The 16,240-nt window shown below is 31.8% G+C and overlaps 2 non-coding genes across 2 annotated transcripts; both read left to right on the plus strand.

Annotated features, from left to right (window-relative positions):
* Positions 1 to 14,066: 14,066 nt before the first annotated feature.
* On the plus strand, positions 14,067 to 14,138 carry TRNAP-UGG (transfer RNA proline (anticodon UGG)). Its single transcript has one exon. It is a non-coding gene; the product is annotated as a tRNA-Pro (tRNA).
* A 1,696-nt stretch (positions 14,139 to 15,834) lies between these two features.
* TRNAP-UGG (transfer RNA proline (anticodon UGG)) lies at positions 15,835 to 15,906 on the plus strand. The gene has a single exon. It is a non-coding gene; the product is annotated as a tRNA-Pro (tRNA).
* Positions 15,907 to 16,240: the final 334 nt, after the last annotated feature.

The following is a 16,240-nucleotide window of genomic DNA, read 5'->3' on the forward strand; positions in this document are numbered from 1 at the left end:
CATAGCATGTGACATGTCTTGGGTTTTATCCATCAGAAAAACTCTGCTGGGCATCATAAAACTTTGCACAGCAATTTCCAAGCAAGTATACTTAGAAAAATATTTACTATTAGGAAATATTTTATTTATGGTAATATTTCCTCCTTGTATACATTAGTGACTGCTCTAAAAGAATACCATTTTCATATAAAAACAGTTAAGAAATCAAATAAAACATGCTTACTTGATGATTCTATGACTCTCACTATGGGTGCGAGAGGTCCCTTGTTCAAATCCTGGATGAGCCCAACTTTTCAGATTTTTTGACATGGTTCCATTATCTTATTGAAGTCAATTTCCTGAGTGAATTTCAACTGAATGTTGTTTTTTCAAAACTCTCAAAATAGATTGGATTTACTTATTTGCACAATTGAATTTTGTTTTTTGTCAAACTGCTAAAATTATTTGTAAGTACTTATCTGCACATAGCATGTGACATGTCTTGGGTTTTATCCATCAGAAAAAATCTGCTAGGCATCATAAAACTTTGCACAGCAATTTCCAAGCAAGTACACTTAGAAAAATATTGACTATTAGGAAACATTTTATTTATGCTAATATTTCCTCCTTGTATACAATAGTGACTGCTTTAAAATAATACCATGTTCACATAAAAACAGTTAAGAAATCAAATAAACCACACTTGTTTCAGTTGGCTCGTTGGTCTAGGGGTATGATTCTCGCTTTGGGTGCGAGAGGTCCCAGGTTCAAATCGTGGACGAACCCAAATTTTCAGATTCTTTGACATGGACATACTGATGTGAATTTCAACTGAATGTTGTTTTTTCAAAACTCTCAAAATAGATTGGATTTACTTATTTGCACAATTGAATTTTGTTTTTTGTCAAACTGCTAATATTATTTGTAAGTACTTATCTGCACATAGCATGTGACATGTCTTGGGTTTTATCCATCAGAAAAACTCTGCTAGGCATCATAAAACTTTGCACAGCAATTTCCAAGCAAGTATACTTAGAAAAATATTGACTATTAGGAAATATTTTATTTATGCTAATATTTCCTCCTTGTATACATTAGTGACTGCTTTAAAAGAATACCATTTTCACATAAAAACAGTTAAGAAATCAAATAAAACATGCTTACTTGATGACTCTATGATTCTCACTTTGAGTGCGAGAGGTCATGGGTTCAAATCCTGGATGAACCCAACTTTTCAGATTCTTTGACATGGTTCCATTATCTTATTGAAGTCAATTTCCTGAGTGAATTTCAACTGAATGTTGTTTTTTCAAAACTCTCAATATAGATTGGATTTACTTATTTGCAGAATTGAATTTAGTTTTTTGTCAGACTGCTAAAATTATTTGTAAGTACTTATCTGAATAAAGCTTGTGACATGTCTTGGGTTTTATCCATCAGAAAAACTCTGCTGGGCATCATAAAACTTTGCACCGCAATTTCCAAGTAAGTATACTTAGAAAAATATTGACTATTAGGAAATATTTTATTTATGCTAATATTTCCTCCTTGTATACATTAGTGACTGCTTTAAAAGAATACCATTTTCACATAAAAACAGTTAAGAAATCAAATAAAACATGCTTACTTGATGACTCTATGATTCTCACTTTGAGTGCGAGAGGTCATGGGTTCAAATCCTGGATGAACCCAACTTTTCAGATTCTTTGACATGGTTCCATTATCTTATTGAAGTCAATTTCCTGAGTGAATTTCAACTGAATGTTGTTTTTTCAAAACTCTCAATATAGATTGGATTTACTTATTTGCAGAATTGAATTTAGTTTTTTGTCAGACTGCTAAAATTATTTGTAAGTACTTATCTGAATAAAGCTTGTGACATGTCTTGGGTTTTATCCATCAGAAAAACTCTGCTGGGCATCATAAAACTTTGCACCGCAATTTCCAAGTAAGTATACTTAGAAAAATATTGACTATTAGGAAATATATTACTTATGCTAATATTTCTACCTTGTATACATTAGTGACTGCTTTAAAATAATACAATTTTCACTTAAAAACAGTTAAGAAATCATATAAAACATGCTTACTTGAAGATTCTATGACTCTCACTTTGGGTGCGAGAGGTCCCGGGTTCAAATCCCGGACAAGCCCAAATTTTTAGATTCTTTGACATGGTTCCATTATCTTATTGAAGTCAATTTCCAGAGTGAATTTCAACTGAATGTTGTTTTTTCAAAACTCTCAAAATAGATTGGATTTACTTATTTGCAGAATTGAATTTTGTTTTTTGTCAAACTGCTAAAATTATTTGTAAGTACTTATCTGCACATAGCATGTGACATGTCATGGGTTTTATCCATCAGAAAAATTCTGCTGGGCATTATAAAACTTTGCACAGCAATTTCCAAGCTAGTATACTTAGAAAAATATTGACTATTAGGAAATATTTTATTTATGCTAATATTTCCTCCTTGTATACATTAGTGACTGCTTTAAAAGAATACCATTTTCATATAAAATAGTTAAGTAATCAAATAAAACAGACTTATTTCAGTTGGCACATTAGTCTAGGGGTATGATTCTCACTTTGGGTGCGAGAGGTCCCGGGTTCAAATCACGGACGAGTCCTCTATTTCTTTTTTACGGTGCATCTCATGGTTTATATATATCTGATCTTCTCAATTGGCTAAGTCAATAGTATCAACTGAGTTTTGTTTTTGCCATACTCCCAATAGAATTTGTACATACTTATGAATCTTTCCTTCATCATTTTTCAATTGCCTTTCTTCTATTTATGCATGATTTACACATAGCTTTTGACAAGTCTTGGGTTTTATCGATCAGACAAGTCCAAACTCTGTAGCCATTTTTAAATCTTGTCACTGCACTTTCCAAATAAGCACACAAAGAAAACTATCAATAGAATCTTACGGAAACATTTTAGTTGTTCTAAAAATAAGAGCATACTTATTCAAATTTCAACTGTATTGTGGTATATTAGGAAAACTGCAGGTTCCCTACTGTCTAGATAGCTTTGAATGTTTTAAAAGAATAGTCTCATTTTGAAACACAAAAAGTACAAAAATGAAATTGCAAGGTTTTCTTTTGCCTTTCTTCTGTGTCTGGAAGCATGATTTGTACATTGCATATGACAAGTCTTTAGCTTCATCCATGAGAGAAGTAAAAACTCTGTAGGCACTCGCAAATCTTGTCCCTGCACTTTTCCTATATGCATACTTAGAAAACTATCTACTGGACCATAAGGAAATATTTTATTTATTCTACAAATTCATTTTTACATAAATGTATATGGTGTTTTTAAAAACAAAAAGCTATTTTCATTAAATCAATTGAAAAATCAATAGAAAAATGTTCAGGTATGTGGCTTGTTGGTCTAGGGTTAAGATTCTCGCTTAGGGTGTGAGAGGTCCCAGGTTCAAATCATGGACGAGCCCAAATTTTCAGATTCTTTTACATAGTTCCATTATCTTATTGAAGTCAATTTCCTGAGTAAATTCTTCAATTGAATATTATTTTTTAAAAACTCACAAAATAGATTGGATATACTTATTTGCACAATTGAATTTTGTTTTTTGTCAAACTGCTAAAATTATTTGTAATTACTTACCTGCACATAACATGTGACATGTCTTGGGTTTTATCCATCAGAAAAACTCTGCTGGGCATCATAAAACTTTGCACAGCAATTTCCAAGCAAGTGTACTTAGAAAAATATTGACTATTTGGAAATATTTTATTTATGATAATATTTCCTCCTTGTATACATTAGTGACTGCTTTAAAAGAATACCATTTTCATATAAAAACAGTTAAGAAATCAAATAAAACATGCTTACTTGATGATTCTATGACTCTCACTATGGGTGCGAGAGGTCCCGGGTTCAAATCCTGGATGAGCCCAACTTTTCAGATTTTTTGACATGGTTCCATTATCTTATTGAAGTCAATTTCCTGAGTGAATTTCAACTGAATGTTGTTTTTTCAAAACTCTCAAAATAGATTGGATTTACTTATTTGCACAATTGAATTTTGTTTTTTGTCAAACTGCTAAAATTATTTGTAAGTACTTATCTGCACATAGCATGTGACATGTCTTGGGTTTTATCCATCAGAAATCTCTGCTGGCATCATAAAACTTTGCACAGCAATTTCCAAGCAAGTATACTTCGAAAATTATTTACTATTAGGAAATATTTCATTTATTCTAATGTTTCCACCTTGTATACATTAGTGACTACTTTAAAATAATACAATTTTCACATAAAAACAGTTAAGAAATCAAATAAAACAGACTTATTTCATTTGGCTCGTTGGTCTAGGGGTATGATTCTTGCTTTGGGTGCGAGAGGTCCCTGGTTCAAATCCCAGACGAGCCCTCTATTTCTTTAGTATGGTGCATCTCATGGTTTTTATATATCTGATTTTCTCAATTGGCTAAGTCAATAGCATCAACTGAGTTTTGTTTTTGCCATACTCCCAATAGAAATTGTAAATACTTATGAATCTTGCATTCATCATTTTTCAATTGCCTTTCTTCTATTTATGCATGATTTACACATAGCTTTTGACAAGTCTTGGGTTTTATCGATCAGACAAGTCCAAACTCTGTAGCCATTTTTAAATCTTGTCACTGCACTTTCCAAATAAGCACACAAAGAAAACTATCAATAGAATCTTACGGAAACATTTTAGTTGTTCTAAAAATAAGAGCATACTTATTCAAATTTCAACTGTATTGTGGTATATTAGGAAAACTGCAGGTTCCCTACTGTCTAGATAGCTTTGAATGTTTTAAAAGAATAGTCTCATTTTGAAACACAAAAAGTTCAAAAATGAAATTGCAAGGTTTTCTTTTGCCTTTCTTCTGTGTCTGGAAGCATGATTTGTACATTGCATATGACAAGTCTTTAGCTTCGTCTATGAGAAAAGTCCAAACTCTGTAGGCACTCACAAATCTTGTACCTGCACTTTTCCTATATGTATACTTAGAAAACTATCTACTGGACCATAAGGAAATATTTTATTTATTCTACAAATTCATTTTTACATAAATGTATATGGTGTTTTTAAAAACAAAAAGCTATTTTCTTTAAATCAATTGAAAAACCAATAGAAATATGTTCTGGTAGGAGGCTTGGTGGTCTAGGGTTATGATTCTCGCTTAGGGTGTGAGAGGTCCCAGGATCAAATCGTGGACGAGCTCAAATTTTCAGATTCTTTGACATGGACTTATTGAAGTCAATTTCAAGCGTGAATTTCAACTGAATGTTGTTTTTTCAAAACTCTCAAAATATATTGGATTTACTTATTTGCAGAATTGAATTTTGTTTTTTGTCAAACTGCTAATATTATTTGTAAGTACTTATCTGCACATAGCATGTGACATGTCTTGGGTTTTATCCATCAGAAAAACTCTGCTGGGCATCATAAAACTTTGCACAGCAATTTCCAAGCAAGTATACTTAGAAAAATATTGACTATTAGGAAATATATTTCTTATGCTAATATTTCTACCTTGTATACATTAGTGACTGCTTTAAAATAATACAATTTTCACATAAAAACAGTTAAGAAATCATATAAAACATGCTTACTTGAAGATTCTATGACTCTCACTTTGGGTGTGAGAGGTCCCGGGTTCAAATCCCAGACGAGCATAAATTTTTAGATTCTTTGACATGGTCCATTATCTTATTGAAGTCAATTTCCAGAGTGAATTTCAACTGAATGTTGTTTTTTCAAAACTCTCAAAATAGATTGGATTTACTTATTTGCAGAATTGAATTTTGTTTTTTGTCAAACTGCTAAAATTATTTGCAAGCACTTATCTGCACATAGCATGTGACATGTCTTGGGTTGGTTCCATCAGAAAAATTCTGCTGGGCATTATAAAACTTTGCACAGCAATTTCCAAGCAAGTATACTTAGAAAAATATTGACTATTAGGAAATATTTTATTTATGCTAATATTTCCTCCTTGTATACATTAGTGACTGCTTTAAAAGAATACCATTTTCATATAAAATAGTTAAGAAATCAAATAAAACAGACTTATTTCATTTGGCACATTGGTGTAGGGGTATGATTCTCACTTTGGGTGCGAGAGGTCCCTGGTTCAAATCCCGGATGAGCCCTCTATTTCTTTTTTACGGTGCATCTCATGGTTTATATATATCTGATTTTCTCAATTGGCTAAGTCAATAGCATCAACTGAGTTTTGTTTTTGCCATACTCCCAATAGAATTTGTACATACTTATGAATCTTGCCTTCATCATTTTTCAATTGCCTTTCTTCTATTTATGCATGATTTACACATAGCTTTTGACAAGTCTTGGGTTTTATCGATCAGACAAGTCCAAACTCTGTAGCCATTTTTAAATCTTGTCACTGCACTTTCCAAATAAGCACACAAAGAAAACTATCAATAGAATCTTACGGAAACATTTTAGTTATTCTAAAAATAAGAGCATACTTATTCAAATTTCAACTGTATTGTGGTAAATTAGGAAAACTGCAGGTTCCCTACTGTCTAGATAGCTTTGAATGTTTTAAAAGAATAGTCTCATTTTGAAACACAAAAAGTTCAAAAATGAAATTGCAAGGTTTTCTTTTGCCTTTCTTCTGTGTCTGGAAGCATGATTTGTAAATTGCATATGACAAGTCTTTAGCTTCGTCCATGAGAGAAGTCCAAACTCTGGAGGCACTCACAAATCTTGTCCCTACACTTTTCCTATATGCATACTTAGAAAACTATCTACTGGACCATAAGGAAATATTTTATTTATTCTACAAATTCATTTTTACATAAATGTGTATGGGGTTTTTAAAAACAAAAAGCTATTTTCTTTAAATCAATTGAAAAATCAATAGAAAAATGTTCAGGTAGGTGGCTTGTTGGTCTAGGGTTATGATTCTTGCTTAGGGTGCGACAGGTCCCATGTTCAAATCGTGAACGAACCCAAATTTTCAGATTCTTTGACAGGGTTCCATTATCTTATTGAAGTCAATTTCCTGAGTAAAATCTTCAACTGAATATTATTTTTTAAAAACTCTCAAAATAGATTGGATTTACTTATTTGCACAATTGAATTTTGTTTTTTGTCAAACTGCTAAAATTATTTGTAATTACTTACCTGCACATAGCATGTGACATGTCTTGGGTTTTATCCATCAGAAAAACTCTGCTGGGCATCATAAAACTTTGCACAGCAATTTCCAAGCAAGTATACTTAGAAAATTATTGACTATTAGGAAATATTTTATTTATGCTAATATTTCCTCCTTGTATACATTAGTGACTGCTTTAAAATAATACAATTTTCACATAAAAACAGTTAAGAAATCAAATAAAACATGCTTACTTGATGATTCTATGACTCTCACTTTGGGTGCGAGAGGTCCCTGGTTCAAATCCTGGACGAGCCTAACTTTTCAGATTCTTTGACATGGTTCCATTATCTTACTGAAGTCAATTTCTTGAGTGAATTTCAACTGAACGTTGTTTTTTCAAAACTCTCAAAAAAGATTGGATTTACTTATTTGCACAATTGAATTTTGTTTTTTGTCAAACTGCTAATATTATTTGTAAGTACTTATCTGCACATAGCATGTGACATGTCTTGGGTTTCATCCATCAGAAAAACTCTGCTGGGCATCATAAAACTTTGCACAGCAATTTCCAAGCAAGTATACTTAGAAAAATATTGACTATTTCAAATATTTTATTTATGCTAATATTTTCTCCTTGTATACATTAGTGACTGCTTTAAAATAATACAATTTTCACATAAAAACAGTTAAGAAATCAAATAAAACATGCTTACTTGATGACTCTATGATTCTCACTTTGGGTGCGAGAGGTCACGGGTTCAAATCCCGGACGAGCCCAATTTTTTAGATTCTTTGACATGGTTCCATTATCTTATTGAAGTCAATTTCCAGAGTGAATTTCAACTGAATATTGTTTTTTCAAAACTCTCAAAATAGATTGGATTTACTTATTTGCAGAATTGAATTTTGTTTTTTGTCAAACTGCTAAAATTATTTGTAAGTACTTATCTGCACATAGCATGTGACATGTCTTGGGTTTTATCCATCAGAAAAACTCTGCTGGGCATCATAAAACTTTGCACAGCAATTTCCAAGCAAGTATACTTAGAAAAATATTGACTATTAGGAAACATTTATTTTATGCTAATATTTCCTCCTTGTATACATTAGTGACTACTTTAAAATAATACAATTTTCATATAAAAACAGTTAAGAAATCAAATAAAACATGCTTACTTGATGATTCTATGACTCTCACTATGGGTGCGAGAGGTCCCGGGTTCAAATCCTGGATGAGCCCAACTTTTCAGATTTTTTGACATGGTTCCATTATCTTATTGAAGTCAATTTCCTGAGTAAAATCTTCAACTGAATACTATTTTTAAAAAACTCACAAAATAGATTGGATTTACTTATTTGCACAATTGAATTTTGTTGTTTGTCAAACTGCTAAAATTATTTGTAAGTACTTATCTGCACATAGCATGTGACATGTCTTGGGTTTTATCCATCAGAAATCTCTGCTGGCATCATAAAACTTTGCACAGCAATTTCCAAGCAAGTATACTTCGAAAATTATTTACTATTAGGAAATATTTCATTTATTCTAATGTTTCCACCTTGTATACATTAGTGACTACTTTAAAATAATACAATTTTCACATAAAAACAGTTAAGAAATCAAATTAAACATGCTTACTTGATGACTCTATGATTCTCACTTCGGGTGCAAGAGGTCACGGGTTCAAATCCCGGACGAGCCCAAATTTTTAGATACTTAGACATGGTTCCATTATCTTATTGAATTCAATTTCCAGAGTGAATTTCAACTGAATGTTGTTGTTTCAAAACTCTCAAAATAGATTGGATTTACTTATTTGCACAATTGAATTTTGTTTTTTGTCAAACTGCTAAAATTATTTGTAAGTACTTATCTGCACATAGCATGTGACATGTCTTGGGTTTTATCCATCAGAAAAACTCTGCTGGGCATCATAAAACTTTGCACAGCAATTTCCAAGCAAGTATACTTAGAAAAATATTGACTATTAGGAAATATTTTATTTATTCTAATATTTCCACCTTGTATACATTAGTGACTGCTTTATAATAATACAATTTTTACATAAAAACAGTTAAGAAAGCAAATAAAACAGACTTATTTCGTTTGGCTCGTTGGTCTAGGGGTATGATTCTTGCTTTGGGTGCGAGAGGTCCCTGGTTCAAATCCCAGACGAGCCCTCTATTTCTTTAGTACGGTGCATCTCATGGTTTTTATATATCTGATTTTCTCAATTGGCTAAGTCAATAGCATCAACTGAGTTTTGTTTTTGCCATACTCCCAATAGAAATTGTAAATACTTATGAATCTTGCATTCATCATTTTTCAATTGCCTTTCTTCTAATTATGCATGATTTACACATAGCTTTTGACAAGTCTTGGGTTTTATCGATCAGACAAGTCCAAACTCTGTAGCCATTTTTAAATCTTGTCACTGCACTTTCCAAATAAGCACACAAAGAAAACTATCAATAGAATCTTACGGAAACATTTTAGTTGTTCTAAAAATAAGAGCATACTTATTCAAATTTCAACTGTATTGTGGTATATTAGGAAAACTGCAGGTTCCCTACTGTCTAGATAGCTTTGAATGTTTTAAAAGAATAGTCTCATTTTGAAACACAAAAAGTTCAAAAATGAAATTGCAAGGTTTTCTTTTGCCTTTCTTCTGTGTCTGGAAGCATGATTTGTACATTGCATATGACAAGTCTTTAGCTTCGTCTATGAGAAAAGTCCAAACTCTGTAGGCACTCACAAATCTTGTACCTGCACTTTTCCTATATGTATACTTAGAAAACTATCTACTGGACCACAAGGAAATATTTTATTTATTCTACAAATTCATTTTTACATAAATGTGTATGGTGTTTTTAAAAACAAAAAGCTATTTTCTTTAAATCAATTGAAAAATCAATAGAAAAATGTTCAGGTAGGTGGCTTGTTGGTCTAGGGTTATGATTCTCACTTAGGGTGCGAGAGGTCCCAGGTTCAAATCATGGACGAGGCCAAATTTTCAGATTCTTTGACATGGTTCCATTATCTTATTGAAGTCAATTTCCTGAGTAAAATCTTCAACTGAATACTATTTTTTAAAAACTCACAAAATAGATTGGATTTGCTTATTTGCACAATTGAATTTTGTTTTTTGTCAAACTGCTAAAATTATTTGTAATTACTTACCTGCACATAACATGTGACATGTCTTGGGTTTTATCCATCAGAAAAACTCTGCTGGGCATCATAAAACTTTGCACAGCAATTTGTCAAGCAAGTGTACTTAGAAAAATATTGACTATTAGGAAATATTTTATTTATGATAATATTTCCTCCTTGTATACATTAGTGACTGCTTTAAAATAATACAATTTTCACATAAAAACAGTTAAGAAATCATATAAAACATGCTTACTTGAAGATTCCATGACTCTCACTTTGGGTGTGAGAGGTCCCGGGTTCAAATCCCAGACGAGCCCAAATTTTTAGATTCTTTGACATGGTCCATTATCTTATTGAAGTCAATTTCCAGAGTGAATTTCAACTGAATGTTGTTTTTTCTAAACTCTCAAAATAGATTGGATTTACTTATTTGCAGAATTGAATTTTGTTTTTTGTCAAACTGCTAAAATTATTTGCAAGCACTTATCTGCACATAGCATGTGACATGTCTTGGGTTTCATCCATCAGAAAAATTCTGCTGGGCATTATAAAACTTTGCACAGCAATTTCCAAGCAAGTATACTTAGAAAAATATTGACTATTAGGAAATATTTTATTTATGCTAATATTTAATCCTTGTATACATTAGTGACTACTTTAAAAGAATACCATTTTCATATAAAATAGTTAAGAAATCAAATAAAACAGACTTATTTCATATTGCACATTGGTCTAGGGGTATGATTCTCACTTTGGGTGCGAGAGGTCCCTGGTTCAAATCCCGGATGAGCCCTCTATTTCTTTTTTACAGTGCATCTCATGGTTTATATATATCTGATTTTCTCAATTGGCTAAGTCAATAGCATCAACTGAGTTTTGTTTTTGCCATACTCCCAATAGAATTTGTACATACTTATGAATCTTGCCTTCATCATTTTTCAATTGCCTTTCTTCTATTTATGCATGATTTACACATAGCTTTTGACAAGTCTTGGGTTTTATCGATCAGACAAGTCCAAACTCTGTAGCCATTTTTAAATCTTGTCACTGCACTTTCCAAATAAGCACACAAAGAAAACTATCAATAGAATCTTACGGAAACATTTTAGTTATTCTAAAAATAAGAGCATACTTATTCAAATTTCAACTGTATTGTGGTATATTAGGAAAACTGCAGGTTCCCTACTGTCTAGATAGATTTGAATGTTTTAAAAGAATAGTCTCATTTTGAAACACAAAAAGTTTAAAAATGAAATTGCAATGTTATCTTTTGCCTTTCTTCTGTGTCTGGAAGCATGATTTGTACATTGCATTTGACAAGTCTTTAGCTTCGTCCATGAGAGAAGTCCAAACTCTGTAGGCACTCGCAAATCTTGTCCCTGCACTTTTCCTATATGCATACTTAGAAAACTATCTACTGGACCATAAGGAAATATTTTATTTATTCTACAAATTCATTTTTACATAAATGTGTATGGTGTTTTTAAAAACAAAAAGCTATTTTCTTTAAATCAATTGAAAAATCAATAGAAAAATGTTAAGGTAGGTGGCTTGTTGGTCTAGGGTTATGATTCTCACTTAGGGTGCGAGAGGTCCCAGGTTCAAATCATGGACGAGGCCAAATTTTCAGATTCTTTGACATGGTTCCATTATCTTATTGAAGTCAATTTCCTGAGTAAAATCTTAAACTGAATACTATTTTTTAAAAACTCACAAAATAGATTGGATTTGCTTATCTGCACAATTGAATTTTGTTTTTTGTCAAACTGCTAAAATTATTTGTAATTACTTACCTGCGCATAACATGTGACATGTCTTGGGTTTTATCCATCAGAAATCTCTGCTGGCATCATAAAACTTTGCACAGCAATTTCCAAGCAAGTATACTTAGAAAAATATTGACTATTAGGAAATATTTTATTTATTCTAATATTTCCACCTTGTATACATTAGTGACTGCTTTAAAATAATACAATTTTTACATAAAAACAGTTAAGAAATCAAATAAAACAGACTTATTTCATTTGGCTCGTTGGTCTAGGGGTATGATTCTTGCTTTGGGTGCGAGAGGTCCCGGGTTCAAATCCCAAACGAGCCCTCTATTTCTTTAGTACGGTGCATCTCATGGTTTTTATATATCTGATTTTCTCAATTGGCTAAGTCAATAGCATCAACTGAGTTTTGTTTTTGCCATACTCCCAATAGAAATTGTAAATACTTATGAATCTTGCATTCATCATTTTTCAATTGCCTTTCTTCTATTTATGCATGATTTACACATAGCTTTTGACAAGTCTTGGGTTTTATCGATCAGACAAGTCCAAACTCTGTCGCCATTTTTATATCTTGTCACTGCACTTTCCAAATAAGCACACAAAGAAAACTATCAATAGAATCTTACGGAAACATTTTAGTTGTTCTAAAAATAAGAGCATACTTATTCAAATTTCAACTGTATTGTGGTATATTAGGAAAACTGCAGGTTCCCTACTGTCTAGATAGCTTTGAATGTTTTAAAAGAATAGTCTCATTTTGAAACACAAAAAGTTCAAAAATGAAATTGCAAGGTTATCTTTTGCCTTTCTTCTGTGTCTGGAAGCATGATTTGTACATTGCATATGACAAGTCTTTAGCTTCGTCCATGAGAGAAGTCCAAACTCTGTAGGCACTCGCAAATCTTGTCCCTGCACTTTTCCTATATGCATACTTAGAAAACTATCTACTGGACCATAAGGAAATATTTTATTTATTCTACAAATTCATTTTTACATAAATGTGTATGGTGTTTTTAAAAACAAAAAGCTATTTTCTTTAAATCAATTGAAAAATCAATAGAAAAATGTTCAGGTAGGTGGCTTGTTGGTCTAGGGTTATGATTCTCACTTAGGGTGCGAGAGGTCCCAGGTTCAAATCATGGACGAGGCCAAATTTTCAGATTCTTTGACATGGTTCCATTATCTTATTGAAGTCAATTTCCTGAGTAAAATCTTCAACTGAATACTATTTTTTAAAAACTCACAAAATAGATTGGATTTGCTTATTTGCACAATTGAATTTTGTTTTTTGTCAAACTGCTAAAATTATTTGTAATTACTTACCTGCACATAACATGTGACATGTCTTGGATTTTATCCATCAGAAAAACTCTGCTGGGCATCATAAAACTTTGCACAGCAATTTCCAAGCAAGTGTACTTAGAAAAATATTGACTATTAGGAAATATTTTATTTATGATAATATTTCCTCCTTGTATACATTAGTGACTGCTTTAAAAGAATACCATTTTCATATAAAAACAGTTAAGAAATCAAATAAAACATGCTTACTTGATGATTCTATGACTCTCACAATGGGTGCGAGAGGTCCCGGGTTCAAATCCTGGATGAGCCCAACTTTTCAGATTTTTTGACATGGTTCCATTATCTTATTGAAGTCAATTTCCTGAGTGAATTTCAACTGAATGTTGTTTTTTCAAAACTCTCAAAATAGATTGGATTTACTTATTTGCACAATTGAATTTTGTTTTTTGTCAAACTGCTAAAATTATTTGTAAGTACTTATCTGCACATAGCATGTGACATGTCTTGGGTTTTATCCATCAGAAAAACTCTGCTGGGCATCATAAAACTTTGCACAGCAATTTCCAAGCAAGTATACTTAGAAAAATATTGACTATTAGGAAATATTTTATTTATTCTAATATTTCCACCTTGTATACATTAGTGACTGCTTTAAAATAATACAATTTTTACATAAAAACAGTTAAGAAATCAAATAAAACAGACTTATTTTATTTGGCTCGTTGGTCTAGGGGTATGATTCTTGCTTTGGGTGCGAGAGGTCCCGGGTTCAAATCCCAGACGAGCCCTCTATTTCTTTAGTACGGTGCATCTCATGGTTTTTATATATCTGATTTTCTCAATTGGCTAAGTCAATAGCATCAACTGAGTTTTGTTTTTGCCATACTCCCAATAGAAATTGTAAATACTTATGAATCTTGCATTCATCATTTTTCAATTGCCTTTCTTCTATTTATGCATGATTTACACATAGCTTTTGACAAGTCTTGGGTTTTATCGATCAGACAAGTCCAAACTCTGTAGCCATTTTTAAATCTTGTCACTGCACTTTCCAAATAAGCACACAAAGAAAACTATCAATAGAATCTTACGGAAACATTTTAGTTATTCTAAAAATAAGAGCATACTTATTCAAATTTCAACTGTATTGTGGTATATTAGGAAAACTGCAGGTTCCCTACTGTCTAGATAGATTTGAATGTTTTAAAAGAATAGTCTAATTTTGAAACACAAAAAGTTTAAAAATGAAATTGCAATGTTATCTTTTGCCTTTCTTCTGTGTCTGGAAGCATGATTTGTACATTGCATTTGACAAGTCTTTAGCTTCGTCCATGAGAGAAGTCCAAACTCTGTAGGCACTCGCAAATCTTGTCCCTGCACTTTTCCTATATGCATACTTAGAAAACTATCTACTGGACCATAAGGAAATATTTTATTTATTCTACAAATTCATTTTTACATAAATGTGTATGGTGTTTTTAAAAACAAAAAGCTATTTTCTTTAAATCAATTGAAAAATCAATAGAAAAATGTTAAGGTAGGTGGCTTGTTGGTCTAGGGTTATGATTCTCACTTAGGGTGCGAGAGGTCCCAGGTTCAAATCATGGACGAGGCCAAATTTTCAGATTCTTTGACATGGTTCCATTATCTTATTGAAGTCAATTTCCTGAGTAAAATCTTAAACTGAATACTATTTTTTAAAAACTCACAAAATAGATTGGATTTGCTTATCTGCACAATTGAATTTTGTTTTTTGTCAAACTGCTAAAATTATTTGTAATTACTTACCTGCACATAACATGTGACATGTCTTGGGTTTTATCCATCAGAAATCTCTGCTGGCATCATAAAACTTTGCACAGCAATTTCCAAGCAAGTATACTTAGAAAAATATTGACTATTAGGAAATATTTTATTTATGATAATATTTCCACCTTGTATACATTAGTGACTGCTTTAAAAGAATACCATTTTCATATAAAAACAGTTAAGAAATCAAATAAAACATGCTTACTTGATGATTCTATGACTCTCACAATGGGTGCGAGAGGTCCCGGGTTCAAATCCTGGATGAGCCCAACTTTTCAGATTTTTTGACATGGTTCCATTATCTTATTGAAGTCAATTTCCTGAGTGAATTTCAACTGAATGTTGTTTTTTCAAAACTCTCAAAATAGATTGGATTTACTTATTTGCACAATTGAATTTTGTTTTTTGTCAAACTGCTAAAATTATTTGTAAGTACTTATCTGCACATAGCATGTGACATGTCTTGGGTTTTATCCATCAGAAAAACTCTGCTGGGCATCATAAAACTTTGCACAGCAATTTCCAAGCAAGTATACTTAGAAAAATATTGACTATTAGGAAATATTTTATTTATTCTAATATTTCCACCTTGTATACATTAGTGACTGCTTTAAAATAATACAATTTTTACATAAAAACAGTTAAGAAATCAAATAAAACAGACTTATTTTATTTGGCTCGTTGGTCTAGGGGTATGATTCTTGCTTTGGGTGCGAGAGGTCCCGGGTTCAAATCCCAGACGAGCCCTCTATTTCTTTAGCACGGTGCATCTCATGGTTTTTATATATCTGATTTTCTCAATTGGCTAAGTCAATAGCATCAACTGAGTTTTGTTTTTGCCATACTCCCAATAGAAATTGTAAATACTTATGAATCTTGCATTCATCATTTTTCAATTGCCTTTCTTCTATTTATGCATGATTTACACATAGCTTTTGACAAGTCTTGGGTTTTATCGATCAGACAAGTCCAAACTCTGTAGCCATTTTTAAATCTTGTCACTGCACTTTCCAAATAAGCACACAAAGAAAACTATCAATAGAATCTTACGGAAACATTTTAGTTGTTCTAAAAATAAGAG

The sequence above is a fragment of the Taudactylus pleione genome, unplaced genomic scaffold, assembly GCF_031769625.1.
Source record: "Taudactylus pleione unplaced genomic scaffold, aTauple2 ptg000317l, whole genome shotgun sequence".
Lineage (NCBI taxonomy): Eukaryota > Metazoa > Chordata > Amphibia > Anura > Myobatrachidae > Taudactylus > Taudactylus pleione.